Source organism: Heteronotia binoei, chromosome 10 (assembly GCF_032191835.1).
Source record: "Heteronotia binoei isolate CCM8104 ecotype False Entrance Well chromosome 10, APGP_CSIRO_Hbin_v1, whole genome shotgun sequence".
In the NCBI taxonomy this organism is placed as follows: domain Eukaryota; kingdom Metazoa; phylum Chordata; class Lepidosauria; order Squamata; family Gekkonidae; genus Heteronotia; species Heteronotia binoei.
In genome coordinates this window covers 4,600,735-4,614,811 of record NC_083232.1, presented here as the reverse complement: position 1 = coordinate 4,614,811, position 14,077 = coordinate 4,600,735, and positions in this window count along the sequence as shown.

Sequence of the window (14,077 nt, the reverse complement as noted above, 5' to 3'; positions counted from 1 at the left end):
TGCAGTACGGCAGCTTTACCACTCTGCGCCACGGGGTTCAGAGCAGAGATATAAACTTTATAAAGGACACAAATGCAAAGATTTTTTTAAAAAAAAACCTTAAAACCATCTTTAAAACATTAGCACTCGGTCTTAAAGGCACTTTATTTGTATTTCTCCCATGGGATCCAGGGAACTGGGCAAAGGAAGTTCTGGCTCCTTCCCTCCTTCCCCAGGGTACCAGGATGGGGAGGTCCTCAGACAATAGAAGGAAGAGAGACTTGGCTTAGTAGTTCTGCTGTGTGATTGAGAGAATCTGGCAAAACATGCTGTTACGCAGAAGGAAGCAAGAGAGAGGGAGAAGGAAGCGGTGAAGGCCAGTTGTTCGGGGGCCTGATTTGGCCCCCAGGCCACACGTTCAACACCCCTACACTATAGCATTAGACATCCCTGCAGCAACTCTCCAACTCAAGTTGCCAACTTCAACTTAGGAAACTCTTGAATATTTGGGCATGGAGCCCGGGGAGAAAAGTGGAGGGATCTCAGCGAGGAATAATGCTATAGAGTCCTTCCTCCAAAGCTGCCATTTCCTAAGCTTTCAAGAGCCCAAGCTTCTTGATTCACACTTCTATCCTTTTATATATTGGTTGGATGGTTAGAATCATAGAGTTGGAAGGGACCTCCAGGGTCATCTAGTCCAACCTCCTGCACAATGAGTGAGTATAAATGGGCAGTCTTCGCAGTGGAGGACGGTAAGCAGTGGGGTGCTGCAGGGCTCAGTACTGGGTCCCATGCTCTTTAGCTTGTCCATGCTCTTTAGCTTGTTCACTGCAACCACCTCCTGTGGCAGTGAATTCCACATGTTAATCACCCTTTGGGTCAAGAAGTACCTCCTTTTATCTGTTCTAACCTGACGGCTCAGCAATTTCATTGAACGCCCACAAGTTCTTGTATTGTGAGAAAGGGAGAAAAGGACTTCTTTCTCTACCTTCTCCATCGCATGCATAATCTTATAATCCTCTATCATGTCACCCCGCAGTCGACGTTTCTCCAAGCTAAAGAGCCCCAAGTGTTTTAACCTTTCTTCATAGGGAAAGTGTTCCAAACCTGTAATCATTCGAGTTGCCCTTTTCTGGACTTTTTCCAATGCTATAATATCCTTTTTGAGGTGCGGTGACCAGAATTGCACACAGTATTCCAAATGAGACCGCACCATCGATTTATACAGGGGCATTATGATACTGGCTGATTTGTTTTCAGTTCCCTTCCTAATAATACCCAGCATGGCGTTGGCCTTTTTTATTGCAATCGCACACTGTCTTGACATTTTCAGTGAGTTATCTACCATGACCCCAAGATCTCTCTCTTGGTCAGTCTCTGCCAGTTCACACCCCATCAACTTGTATTTGTAGCTGGGATTCTTGGCCCCAATGTTTATTACTTTGCACTTGGTACATTGAACCTCATCTGCCACGTTGATGCCCACTCACCCAGCCTCAACAGATCCCTTTGGAGTGCCTCACAATCCTCTCTGGTTCTCACCACCCTGAACAATTTAGTGTCATCCGCAAACTTGGCCACTTCACTGCTTACTCTCAACTCCAAATCATTAATGAACAAGTTAGAGAGCATGGGACCCAGTACTGAGCCCTGCGGCACTCCACTGCTTACCGTCCTCCACTGCGAAGACTGCCCATTTATATGCACTCTCTGCTTCCTATTAATTAGCCAGTTTTTGATCCACAAGAGGACCTGTCCTTTTACTTGGAGATAAATATTTTAAACAGAGGAACGGTGCAGATGTCCAAGCAGAGGGCCATCCCACGCATTCGGCGGGGGGATCAGCAGCCGCGGATGAGGGTGTCCTGACAAGCTTACCTGCCTGATGAATGTCTTTGCCGTGTCCCTAATTTGCAGCTTTAATGTTTCTTGTAAGAACAGCATCACCGCAGACAGCAGGGAGCTTGTTATAAAATATAACAGGAAAAGCTATTGACAAGATACAGCCTGCGCATGGAGAGCATAAAGAGGAGACGACTGAGGGGTGATATGAACCCCATCTCCAAGTACTTGAAGAGGTGTCCTAGAGAGGATGGTGCAAAAGAAGACAGAACTTTAATATGGTACCTGCTCTCAGCTGCTAGGACAGGGGTCCTCAAACTATGGCCTGCGGGCCAGATGCGGCCCGCTGAGGACATTTATGCGGCCCGCCGGGTTATGGCAAAATCAGACCGGAAGTGACGTTCGACCTAAACTCGCGTTAGCAACGCACACTTCCGGCACTGGGCTGAGGCGGCGGAGACAGAGTGTGAGGTGATACCGAGGTGAGGTGAGTTCCCAGGCTGGGGTGTGTGGTGTGGGGAAGGGAGAGAGATGCAGAAGACGGAGAACTGACGGCCCGCGGCCTTGTACAGTAATGGCAGTCTGGCCCTCCAACAGTCTGAGGGACAGTGAACTGGCCCCCTATTTAAAAAGTTTGAGGACCCCTGTGCTAGGACATTGTATGCGCAGCTGGGGAAGCAAGAAAAAATACCAGAGAAATGGGATTGGATTACAAAAGTTATGTCATGGAGTGAAATGGACAAATTGACAAGAAAACTAAGAGACTATGGTTTGGAACTTTTTAAGTTGGAGTGGAAGAAATTCAGAAGATACGTAGAAAAAGAGTGGAAAATAAAAGGACATTGGACAATCTTTGATAATGATTAAGGTTTTTTAAATAAGAATATAACTTTTGGGGGGGGTTGTTTTTTTATTAACAGTTAAGGGTACCTTTAATATTTGTTTTCCTTAAGTAAATAACACTGGCGGGGGTCAAGTAACGGGGGGAGGGGAGGGGGAAAAGTAAGCTATGGGGTAGAAAGTTTTTTCTTTTACTTTAAGCTTTTATAAGTTGTAGATATAGCTTTGCTACCATATATTACTAATAAAATTGTTTATCTTAAGATACAGCCTGCGCATGGAGAGCATAAAGAGGAGACGACTGAGGGGTGATATGAACCCCATCTCCAAGTACTTGAAGAGGTGTCCTAGAGAGGATGGTGCAGAATTGGTTTCTGTGGCCCCAGAAGGTCAGACCAGGACCAACAGGTTGAAAGTAAATGGAAAGGAAAAGGAAAGGTCCCATGCGCAAGCCCCAGTCGTTGCCAACTCTGGGGTGACGTTGCTTTCACAACATTTTCACGGCAGACTTTTTACAGGGTGGTTTGCCATTGCCTTCCCCAGTCCTCTACACTTTCCCCCCAGCATGCTGGGGACTCATTTTACTGACCTCGGAAGGATGGAAGGCTGAGTCAACCTTGGGTTGGCTACCTGAACCAGCTTTCACTGGGATAGAACTCAGGTCGTGAGCAGAGAGTTCAGATCACAGTACTGTAGTACTGCTGCTTTACCACTCTGCGCCACGGGGCCGCTAGAAGCTGAGACCTTCCGCTATAAGAAGATAAGAAGAGCCATGCTGGATCAGACCAGTGAGGGTCCAGCATCCCATCTCACACAGTGGCCGACCAGTTGCTCTGGGAGGGCCAAAGAAAGACGGCATAGAAGCAAAGGCCTTCCCCAATAAGAAGCGAAGAGCCCTACTGGATCCATGCAGTGGTCCATCTAGCGGTCATCTGGCTCAGCATCTTGACTCACACTGTGACCAGCCAGCTGCTATGGAGGTCCAACAACAGGTCATAGAAGCTGAGGAAAGGAAAGGTCCCCTGTGCAAGCACCAGTCATTTCCCACTCTGGGGTGACGTTGCTTTCACAACGTTTTCACGGCAGGCTTTTTACAGGGCGGTTTGCCATTGCCTTCCCCAGTCTACACTTTCCCACCAGCAAGCTGGGGACTCATTTGACCGACCTCAGAAGGATGGAAGGCGGAGTCAACCTTGGGCCGGCTACCTGAACCAGCTTTCGCTGGGATAGAACTCAGGTCGTGAGCAGAGAGTTCAGATCACAGTACTGCAGTACTGCTGCTTCCAGCTAAACATTTACCACTCTGCTTCCAGCTAAACATTAGGAAAAAGACATCCTGACAGAGCAGTTCCTCAGTGGAACAGGCTTCCTCTGAAGACGATGGGCTCTCCTATCCTTGGGAGGTTTTGAAACAGTGGTCAGATGGCCATCCGATAGCAAGGCTTGTTCTGTGGACTTAGATCATGAGACGGAGGGGAGGACGGGTCGCGTCAGCGCTTAGCTCTTGCCACCCTCTCTTACACATCCAGGGAAATGCTGATCACCGCTTTGGGGTCAGACAGCAATTGTTCTCCATGTCAGTTTGGCCAAGGATCGTAGAGGTTTTTTTGCCATCTTCTGGGCATGAAGCAGGGGGCACTGGGGACGTGGGGGGGGACCTATTTGGGCAGGGGGTTGGACTAGATGACCCTGGAGGTCCCTTCCAACTCTATGAATCTATGAAAAATGATTTAACCCACCCCCCGTATGTTCAGCTTCTTGGGAGCTCAGCCAGAGTCTGAACTCTGCTGAGGGTTACAGCTAAGTGGCTTAAAACAGAAAGCCATCTCTCTCTGGAGAGCCAGTTTGGTGTAGTGGTTAAGTGTGCAGACTCTTATCTGAGAGAACCGGGTTTGATTCCCCACTCCTCCACTTGCAGCTGCTGGAATGGCCTTGGGTCAGCCATAGCTCTGGCAGAGGTTGTCCTTGAAAGGGCAGCTGCTGTGAGAGCCCTCTCCAGCCCCACCCACCTCACAGGGTGTTTGTTGTGGGGGAGGAAGGTAAAGGAGATTGTGAGCCGCTCTGAGACTCTTCGGAGTGGAGAGCGGGATATAAATCCAATATCTTCTTCTTCTTCTTCTTCTTCTTCTTCTTCTTCTTCTTCTTCTTCTTCTTCTCTCTCTCTCTCTTCCCCCCCCCCACCCCTCTCTCATTGCCAGCTCAAGAGGACACAAACTCTTGCAAAACTACAATTGCCAGCCTCCAGTGGGATAACCCGAGAACTCCACAGAACATAGTCCATAACGTGCAAAACCATATTGCGTTGCTGACTCATCTGGTTACGTGAACCGGTTAATCTTGAAGAGTCCACACGACGTGAGTTTGCACTTCATGGACTATGTATTGCGTTATGAATTATGATTACAATGTATTAACTGCGTACATGGGTACAATGCATTAATTTTGTACATAAATTTTGCAAGCATAGACCGCTTCAAGAGAGGATTGGATAAACATCTGGAGCAGAGGTCCATCAGTGGCTATAAGCCACAGGGTATTGATGAAACTCTCTGGGACAGTGATGCTCTGCATTCTTGGTGCTTGGGGGAGCAGCCTTGGGAGGGCTTCCAGTGTCCTGGCCCCACTAGTGGGCTTCCTGATGGTGCCTGGGTTTTTTTGGATCACTGTATGACACAGAGTGTTGGACTGGATGGGCCATTGGCCTGATCCAACATGGCTTCTCTTGTGTTCTTATGTCTGAGGCAGTGATGCTCTGTATTCTTGGTGGTGGCAGGGGGGGGGCACAGTGGGAGGGCTTCTAGTGTCCTAGCTCCATTGGTGGACCTCCTGATGGTGCCTTGTTTTTTTTGGACCACTGTGTGACACAGAGTGTTGGACTGAATGGGCCATTGGCCTGATCCAACATGGTTTCTCTTATGTTCTTACATGGTTTCCACAGTGCCTGTAGTGTTTTTTCCCCCCTGATTGACTTGTATTTTACATCATGCCACCAGTATTCCCACCGGGAGGCTGGCAAGCCAGGAGACCATAGTGTCTCACACTCTTCAGCCAGTTCTGTGGGTCTGGGGGAGAAATCTAGGGGTTTTATCCTCAGAGCCGAGAAAGCAATATAAAAGATCTTGCTTTCATTTGCCATCAGGGGCCATTGCAAGGGAGGGGAAAAAGCTGTCTAAATTCCCAGCTGCTGCCCTTTTGCTCCCCTCCCCAAGTTCCCAGGATGTCAGGACCCGTCAGCATTGGGAGGCCTGAATCCCATTACCATCATCCCATTACACACAACTATAGGTTAGTAGCTGGCCTAATGATCCCTGATGGGCAAACTCCAGTTCCAATACATAACAGATATCCAGGTTCAAATTCCTACCGGGAGTGTCTATTTTACTTTATTTTATTGAGGCAGTGGGTGTCCTATTCCAGGGGTGGCGAGCAGTAGCTCTCCAGATGTTTTTTGCCTACATCTCCCATCAGCCACAGCCATTGGCGATGGGAGTTGTAGGCAAAAAACATCTGGGGAGCTGCCGTTGGCCACCCCTGCTCTAAACGGCTTTCCGTGATGCCACCCCGTAATCTAAATATGCCCAGCGAATAGAATGGATCGTAAATTCCCTGCATAAAAATTAAAGTTCACACTGCTGTCTTGAGGCGGTCATACGGAACTCTGTCAGGGCTCACTGCACACATTTTTAAACTCTGGAACTAGGAACGAGACAGCTGATGTCTCCCAATACAAATGGGAGAATGATTCAAGGGCTGGAACACTTTCCCTATGAAGAAAGGCTAAAACGCTTTGGGCTCTTTATCTTGAAGAAACGTCGACTGCCGGGTGACATGAGAGAGGTTGACAAGATTATGCATGAGATGGAGAAAGCAGAGAAAGAAGGATTTTTCTCCCTTTCTCACAATACGAGAACTCGTGGGCACTCAATGAAATTGCTGAGCAGTCGGGTTAGAATGGATAAAAGGAAGTCCTTCTTCACCCAAAGGGTGATTAACACATGGAATTCACTGCCACAGGAGATGGTGGCGGCTACAAGCATAGACAGCTTCAAGAGGGGATTGGATAAGCATATGAAGCAGAGGTCCATCAGTGGCTATTAGCCACAAGATATTGTTGGAACTCTCTGTCTGGGGCAGTGATGCTCTTGGTGCTTGTGGGGGGCAACAGTGGGAGGGCTTCTAGTCTCCTGGCCCTACTGGTGGGACACTTGGTTTTTTGGGGCCACTGTGTGATACAGAGTGTTGGACTGGATGGGTCATTGGCCTGATCCAACATGGCTTCTCTTATGTTCTTATGTGACACAGAGTGTTGGACTGGATGGGTCATGGGCCTGATCCAGCATGGTTTCTCTTATGTGACACAGAGTGTTGGACTGGATGGGCCATTGGCCTGATCCAAAATGGCTTCTCTTATGTTCTTATGTGACACAGAGTGTTGGACTGGATGGGTCATGGACCTGATCCAACAGGGCTTCTCTTATGTTCTTATGTGACACAGAGTGTTGGACTGGATGGGCCACTGGCCTGATCCAACATGGCTTCTCTTATGTTCTTATGTGACACAGAGTGTTGGACTGGATGGGCCCTTGCCTTGATCCAACAGGGCTTCTCTTATGTTCTTATGTGACACAGAGTGCTGGACTGGATGGGCCTTTGGCCTGATCCAACATGGCTTCTCTTATGTTCTTCTGTGACACAGAGTGTTGGACTGGATGGGCCATTGGCCTGATCCAACAGGGCTTCTCTTATGTTCTTATGTGACACAGAATGTTGGACTGGATGGGCCATTGGCCTGATCCAACAGGGCTTCTCTTATGTTCTTATGTGACACAGAATGTTGGACTGGATGGGCCATTGGCCTGATCCAACATGGCTTCTCTTATGTTCTTATGTGACACAGAATGTTGGACTGGATGGGCCACTGGCCTGATCCAACATGGCTTCTCTTATGTTCCTATGTGACACAGAATGTTGGACTGGATTGGCCTTTGGCCTGATCCAACATGGCTTCTCTTATGTTCTTCTGTGACACAGAGTGTTGGACTGGATGGGCCATTGGCCTGATCCAACATGGCTTCTCTTATGTGACACAGTGTTGGACTGGATGGGTCATGGGCCTGATCCAATATGGTTTCTCTTATGTTCTTATGAGTCAGGGAAACACCCAGAGGCAGAGTGTGAATGGTGCATGGCCCTTCTACTGCCAACATTACAGCATGTACCTAGGGTTGCCAACCTCCAGGTGAGGCCTGAAGATCTCCTGGAACTACAATTCATCCGCAAACTAAACACATTGGTTCCCCTGGTGAAAAATGGCTGCTTTGGAGGGCGGACTCTAGTGCACTATATCCCACATGTCCTGCCCACAAGTCTTGCCCTCTCCACCAGCCTCCATGCCCGAATATCCAGGAATTTCCCAAACCCAGGTTAGCAGTCATACTCTTTACCTATAGGATTGCCAGGTGCAATTTGAGAAATATCTGGGGACTTTGGGGGTGCAGCCAGAAGCCAGGTTGTTACAAGCATCATTGAACTCCAAAGGGATTTCTGGCCATCACATTTAAAGGGACCGCACACCTTTCATAATGCCTTCCCTCTAATGGAAATAATGAAGGATAGGGGAACCTTCTATTGGGGCTCATAGAATTGGACCTCCTGGTCCAATCCTTTTGAAATTTGGAGGGTCTTTTAGGAAGAGGCACCAAATGCTATGCTGAATGGGGGACCAGGAGAGGGAGGAGCCTCAGCCAATGGAAAAAACCGAGGTTCTGCTCTGTAGCTCCTGTGCGATTGAGCAAGCCTTGCAAAGCAAGTTGAGATGCAGAAGGAAGCAAGAGAGAGAGGGAAGGAAGCAGAGAAGAGACAGTTGCTCGGGGGCCTGATAGGAACCCTCTGGGGGCCTGATTCAGTCCTCGGGATGCATGTTTGACACCCCTGGATTAGTGTCAAATCAAACTCAGACTGGCAGCTCCTCTCGGGGTAAGGTCTTTCCCACCTCCTGCCTCCTGGTCCTTTCAACTGCAGATGCTGAGGACTGAACCTGGGACAAAGACATGCCAAGCTCATGCTCTGCCTCTGAGTCGCAGCCTCTTCCTGGGTCAAAGCCTTTGTGTGTGCATGTGTGCGTGCATTTCCGTGCACACAAATCATTACACACTCTTTGGGAAGTCTTCCATTCCAGCAAGGGGGGGTCGCTCGCCTGGATCTCATAAAGACGAACACTTCCAAGCGTCTTCATCTGCCCCACGGAAAGTCAAACAAGCAAAAGTCTATAAACCAAAACGACTTCCCCTTTGGCAGCCTGTTCTGCCAGCACACTGGTTATTGGGTTTTTCAAGAAAAGCTGACATATAAATTCTTTGTCGGAGAAGTTCTGGACATAAGGCCCGCTGGGTTATTTGCTCAGTGGGGGTTACTTTATTGGATCCACTCCTGGCTGTCTCTGGGGCAGAACATAATCCACGGTGCCAACAGCTCTAAGTCCATCTTGCAGAAGGCAAAGAGTCTTGGCCAGTCCTTTCTTGCCCTAGGATTCATCATTCACATCTTTAGGAGCTGCAAAATAGGGCAGGCCAGAGAACGAATGTCTCAACCAATGTGCTATAGTGGTTAAGAGCAGTGGATGCAAATCTGGAGAGCTGGGTTTGATTCCCCACTCCTCCTCCACCTGCAGCCTCCTGGGCGACCTCGGGCCAATCACAGTTCTCTCAGCGCTCTCTCATCCCCACCTACCCCATAAAGTTTCACAAGAGAGCCAGTTTGGTGCAGTGGTTAAGTGTGTGGACTCCTATCTGGGAGAACTGGGTTTGATTTCCCCCCTCCGCCACGTGCAGTTGTTGGAATGGCCTTGAGTCAGCTATAGCTCTCGCAGAGTTGTCCTTGAAAAGGCAGCTGACGGGAGAGCTCTCTCAGCCTCACCTACCTCACAGGGTGTCTGTTGTGGGGGAAGAAGGTAGAGGCGATTGTGAGCTGCTCTGAGACTCTGAAATTCACAGTGGAGGGCAGGATATAAATCCAATGTCGTCTTCTTGTGGGGAGAAGAAGGGATTAGAAGCTGCTTTGAGACTCTTTTTGGGTAGAGAAAAGCAGGGTATAAATCCTACTCTTTTTGTTGTCTTCTTGAGGGACCAAATAAAATGCATTCCAGATATATTTTTGCAAGCACTCAGCCCCTCCCTCGTGGGCAGCCTGCAGAACTATTCTCAAAAGTAATGAATATTCATTTCCTTGAGCTCTGTGCATTAGAATTTCATCCTTTTCACTTCAGAAGAGACCAACCAGCAGTTTTGCAAAGTGCGGTAGGATTAAGAGGGTCCCTTTGATGGAGAATTTATACAGAAACATTACCTGGTTTTGACTTTCTTATCATGATGGCCATCTCCTTGCAACCACCTTTCTATGGTCTGTCTCTCTTGGGACCTGCACTGCCTCTGCTAAAAAAGAGAACCATATGCCCACAGGCTTGCCAACCTCCAGGTGGTGGTTGGAGACAGGGCCTGCAAGACCGTCCTCTTCCGGCTGGCCTATAACTAATTGACACTGAGAATTTTTGGATGGAGCTGGAGTGCATTCTGACAGACCGCTGGTTTTATGTTCTATGTTTTATTAATTTATTGTTTTAGCTGTTGCCATGTAATTGCTTTTAAGCCAAACTTATGTAAGTTTTATATGTTGTAAACCGCCCTGAGCCACTTCGGTGGGAAGGACGGGATATAAATCAATCAATCAATCAATAAATAAATAAGGGAAGCGCAGGGGGACCAAGCTGCTCTATGTAAACACTTCTTCCCTCTGTAGGGCCCCTCTATTCCCAGGCTATTTCTCCCAACCCCCCACGTGAGAGAGTACAAGAGGGAGCAACAGCGAGAGAGAGAGAGAGAGAGAGAGAGAGAGGAAGAAGAAGAAGAAGAAGATATTGGATTTATATCCCACCCTCCACTCTGAAGAGTCTCAGAGCGGAATACAATCTCCTTCACCTTCCTCCCCCACAACAGACACCCTGTGAGGTAGATGAAGATATTGGATTTATATCCCGCCCTCCACTCCAAAGAGTCTCAGAGCGGCTCACAATCTCCTTTACCTTCCTCCCCCACAACAGACACCCTGTGAGGTGGGTGGGGCTGGAGAGGGCTCTCACAGCAGCTGCCCTTTCAAGGACAACCTCTGCCAGAGCTATGGCTGACCCAAGGCCTTTCCAGCTGCTGCAAGTGGGGAAGTGGGGAATCAAACCCGGTTCTCCCAGATAAGAGTCCATGCACTTAACCACTACACCAAACTGGCTCTCTATTAGAGCTGTGGCTGACCCAAGGCCATTCCAGCAGCTGCAAGCGGAGGAGTGGGGAATCAAACCCGGTTCTCCCAGATATGAGTCTGCGCACTTAACCACTACACCCAACTGGCTCTCTATTAGAGCTATGGCTGACCCAAGGCCATTCCAGCAGGTGCAAGTTGAGGAGTGGGGAATCAAACCTGGTTCTCCCAGGTAAGAGTCCATGCACTTAACCACTACACCCAACTGACTCTCTATTAGAGCTATGGCTGACCCAAGGCCATTCCAGCTGCTGCAAGTGGAGGAGTGGGGAATAAAACCCTATGGCATTATAACTCTCTGAAGACCCTGTTGGGTCTGGTTTAGGATGGCTGGACTGGTCAGACAGCCATCCTTCCCTTCCCTTAGTAGAATGATCCTTCTGAGCTTCAGCGCAACAGTGTGACCTAGTCTAATGGTCACCACAGTCTCTCACAAACTGCACAGAGAGCCTTTCCTTTAAGTTAAGAAACCAATGCTGATGGATTTATTTAAAGAAACATAACGTATAAGTGTAGTCAAGACAAAAGAGTGACTAAACTATTCTAGCTAACCAGATGGCTATGGATTACAGTAGGCCATCTGGTTAGTTCAGAGCAGGAGGAGAGACACCATGCTGTTCCTCCTGATGAATGCAGGGAAAAGAAGGAAGAGGAGGAGAACAAAGAGGAAGGAAGTTCTCTGAGATTACATTTTATTGGTTAGAGAGGGTGAGTGAAAGCCAAGCAGGCAAGAAGGAGACTGATACTGTCCTATCTGTCTTACTCTATGGTGTTTGTAGTCTTGGAGGACTGAGCGAAAGACATCATTAGTCTGTTCTTCCAACAGCTCCTTCCCGGGATCCACCCCAAAATCTCCAAGAATCTCCCAACCCAATGTGGGCAACTCTGTTTGGTGTAGTGGTTAAGTGCACGGACTCTTATCTGGGAGAACCAGGGTTGATTCCCCACTCCTCCACTTGCAGCTGCTGGAATGGCCTTGGGTCAGCCATAGCTCTAATAGAGAGCCAGTTGGGTGTAGTGGTTAAGTGCATGTAGTGGTTAAGTGCATGCAGAAGAAGAGGAGGAGGAGGAGGAAATTGCATTTATACCCTGCCCTTCACTACCCGAAGGACTATCAGAGGGGCATACAATCTCCATTACCTTTCCCTCCCCACAACAGACACCCTGTGAGATAGATGGGGCTGAGAGAGCTCTGACAGAAGCTATTCCTGAGAGAACAGCTCTGTGAGAACTTGTGTCTTACCTGGTCTGCACTTTCTGGGCAAGGTAACTGAGGAAGAAGAAGAATGAAGCAATGAAGATCCTGTGAATTTAGGGGGAGGTGTTTGTGAGTTTCCTGCATAGTGCAGGGGGTTGGACTAGATGACCCTAGAGGTCCCTTTCAACTCTATGATTCTAAGAAGGAGGAGGAAGAGGAAATTGCATTTATACCCTGCCCTTCACTACCCGAAGGACTTTCAGGGGGGCATACAATCTCCATTACCTTCCCCTCCCCACAACAGACACCCTGTGAGGTAGATGGGGCTGAGAGAGCTCTGACAGAAACTGTTCTTTAGAGAACAGCTGTATGAGAACTTGTGTCTGACTCAGTCTACACTTCCTGGGCAAAGTAACTGAGAAAGAAGGAGGAGGAGGAAAAGGTGAGATTGGATTTATACCCTGCTCTTCACTATCCAAAGGAGTCTCAGAGCAGCTTACAACCTCAATTCCCTCTCCCTCCCCACAACAGACACCCTGTGAGGTCGGTGGGGCTGAGAGAGCTCTGACAGAAGCAGCTCTTGTAAGGAACGGCTCTGTGAGAACTTGCGACTGACTCAAGGTTATATCAGCAGGTGTATGTGGAGGAGGGAGAAATCAAACCCAGTTGTAGAAGTCCACGCACTTAACCACTGCATCAGATGTTGCCAGTTTAGGATTGGGAAATTCCCAGAGATTTGGGGGTGGAGCCTAGGGAGGGTGGAGCCTAGGGGGTGGAGCCTAGGGAGGGGGGGTCTTTCAAAGAACCAATTTTCTCCAGGCAAACTGATCTGTGTTCCCTGGAGGTTAGTTGTAATCCAGATCTCCAGACCCGACCTTGAGGTTGGAAACCCTACTCAAGGGTCTTGGGGAGGAAAGGGTCTTCCCCGATACCTGAGATATCCCGGCTGCCTGGAGATGCCCAGGATTTAACAGCGGATCTTTTGCATGTAAGGAACGCGCTTTCCCTTAGAGCTGAGCTCTCTCGTCTGCAATAGGGTTGCCAAGTCCAATTCAAGAAATATCTGGGGACTTTGGGGGTGGAGCCAGGAGACTTTGGGGTGGAGCCAGGAGACATTAGGGGTGGAGCCAAGATCAAGGCTGTGACAAGCATCCTTGAACTCCAAAGGGAGTTCTGGCCATCACATTTAAAGGGACGGCGCACCTTTTCAATTCCTTCCTTCCATAGGAAATCATAAAGGATAGGGGCACCTTCCTTTAAGGCTCATAGAATTGGACCCACTGGTCCAAACTTTTTGAAACTTGGAGGGTATTTTGGGGAGAGGCACTAGATGCTATACTGAAAATGTGGTGCCTCTATCCCAAAAAAAAGCCCTCCCCCCAGAGCCTCAGATATCCGCGGATCAATTCTCCATGATTTTCTATGGGAATAAATCCCCACAGGGAATAAGAGAGTTCCCAGCAGATATTTCCCTCCCCTCCCCTCGCTTTCTGACGACCCTGAAGTGGGGGGAGGGCCTCCAAACCGGGGATCCCCTGCCCCCACCTGGGGATTGGCAACCCTAGTCTGCAAACAGAAAGCTGAGCCAGGAGGCCTGCTGGAACGAAGGCGGTTCTGTTGTGCCCGCAGCAGATCTCCTGCCAACCAGCCTGTGGTCAGCTGGGCACAGGAGCTCTTTGTGCCAAGCTAAGGGAATAACTGATGGGTACGACACGCCATCAGGAGAGAGGGAGGGAGAGAGGAGATGGCAAGCCGTCCACCACAGCTAAACAAACTCCGGCTGGCCTCTGAAGCGCCTCTTTTTCCTTCATCTCCGTCATCTGCTGAAGGAAGCAGCTAAGGATAAGCTTGAGGCTTTGGGAAGCAAAAAAAGAATTCAAATTGGACGTCGTAAAGGGAATGGAGGGGGGG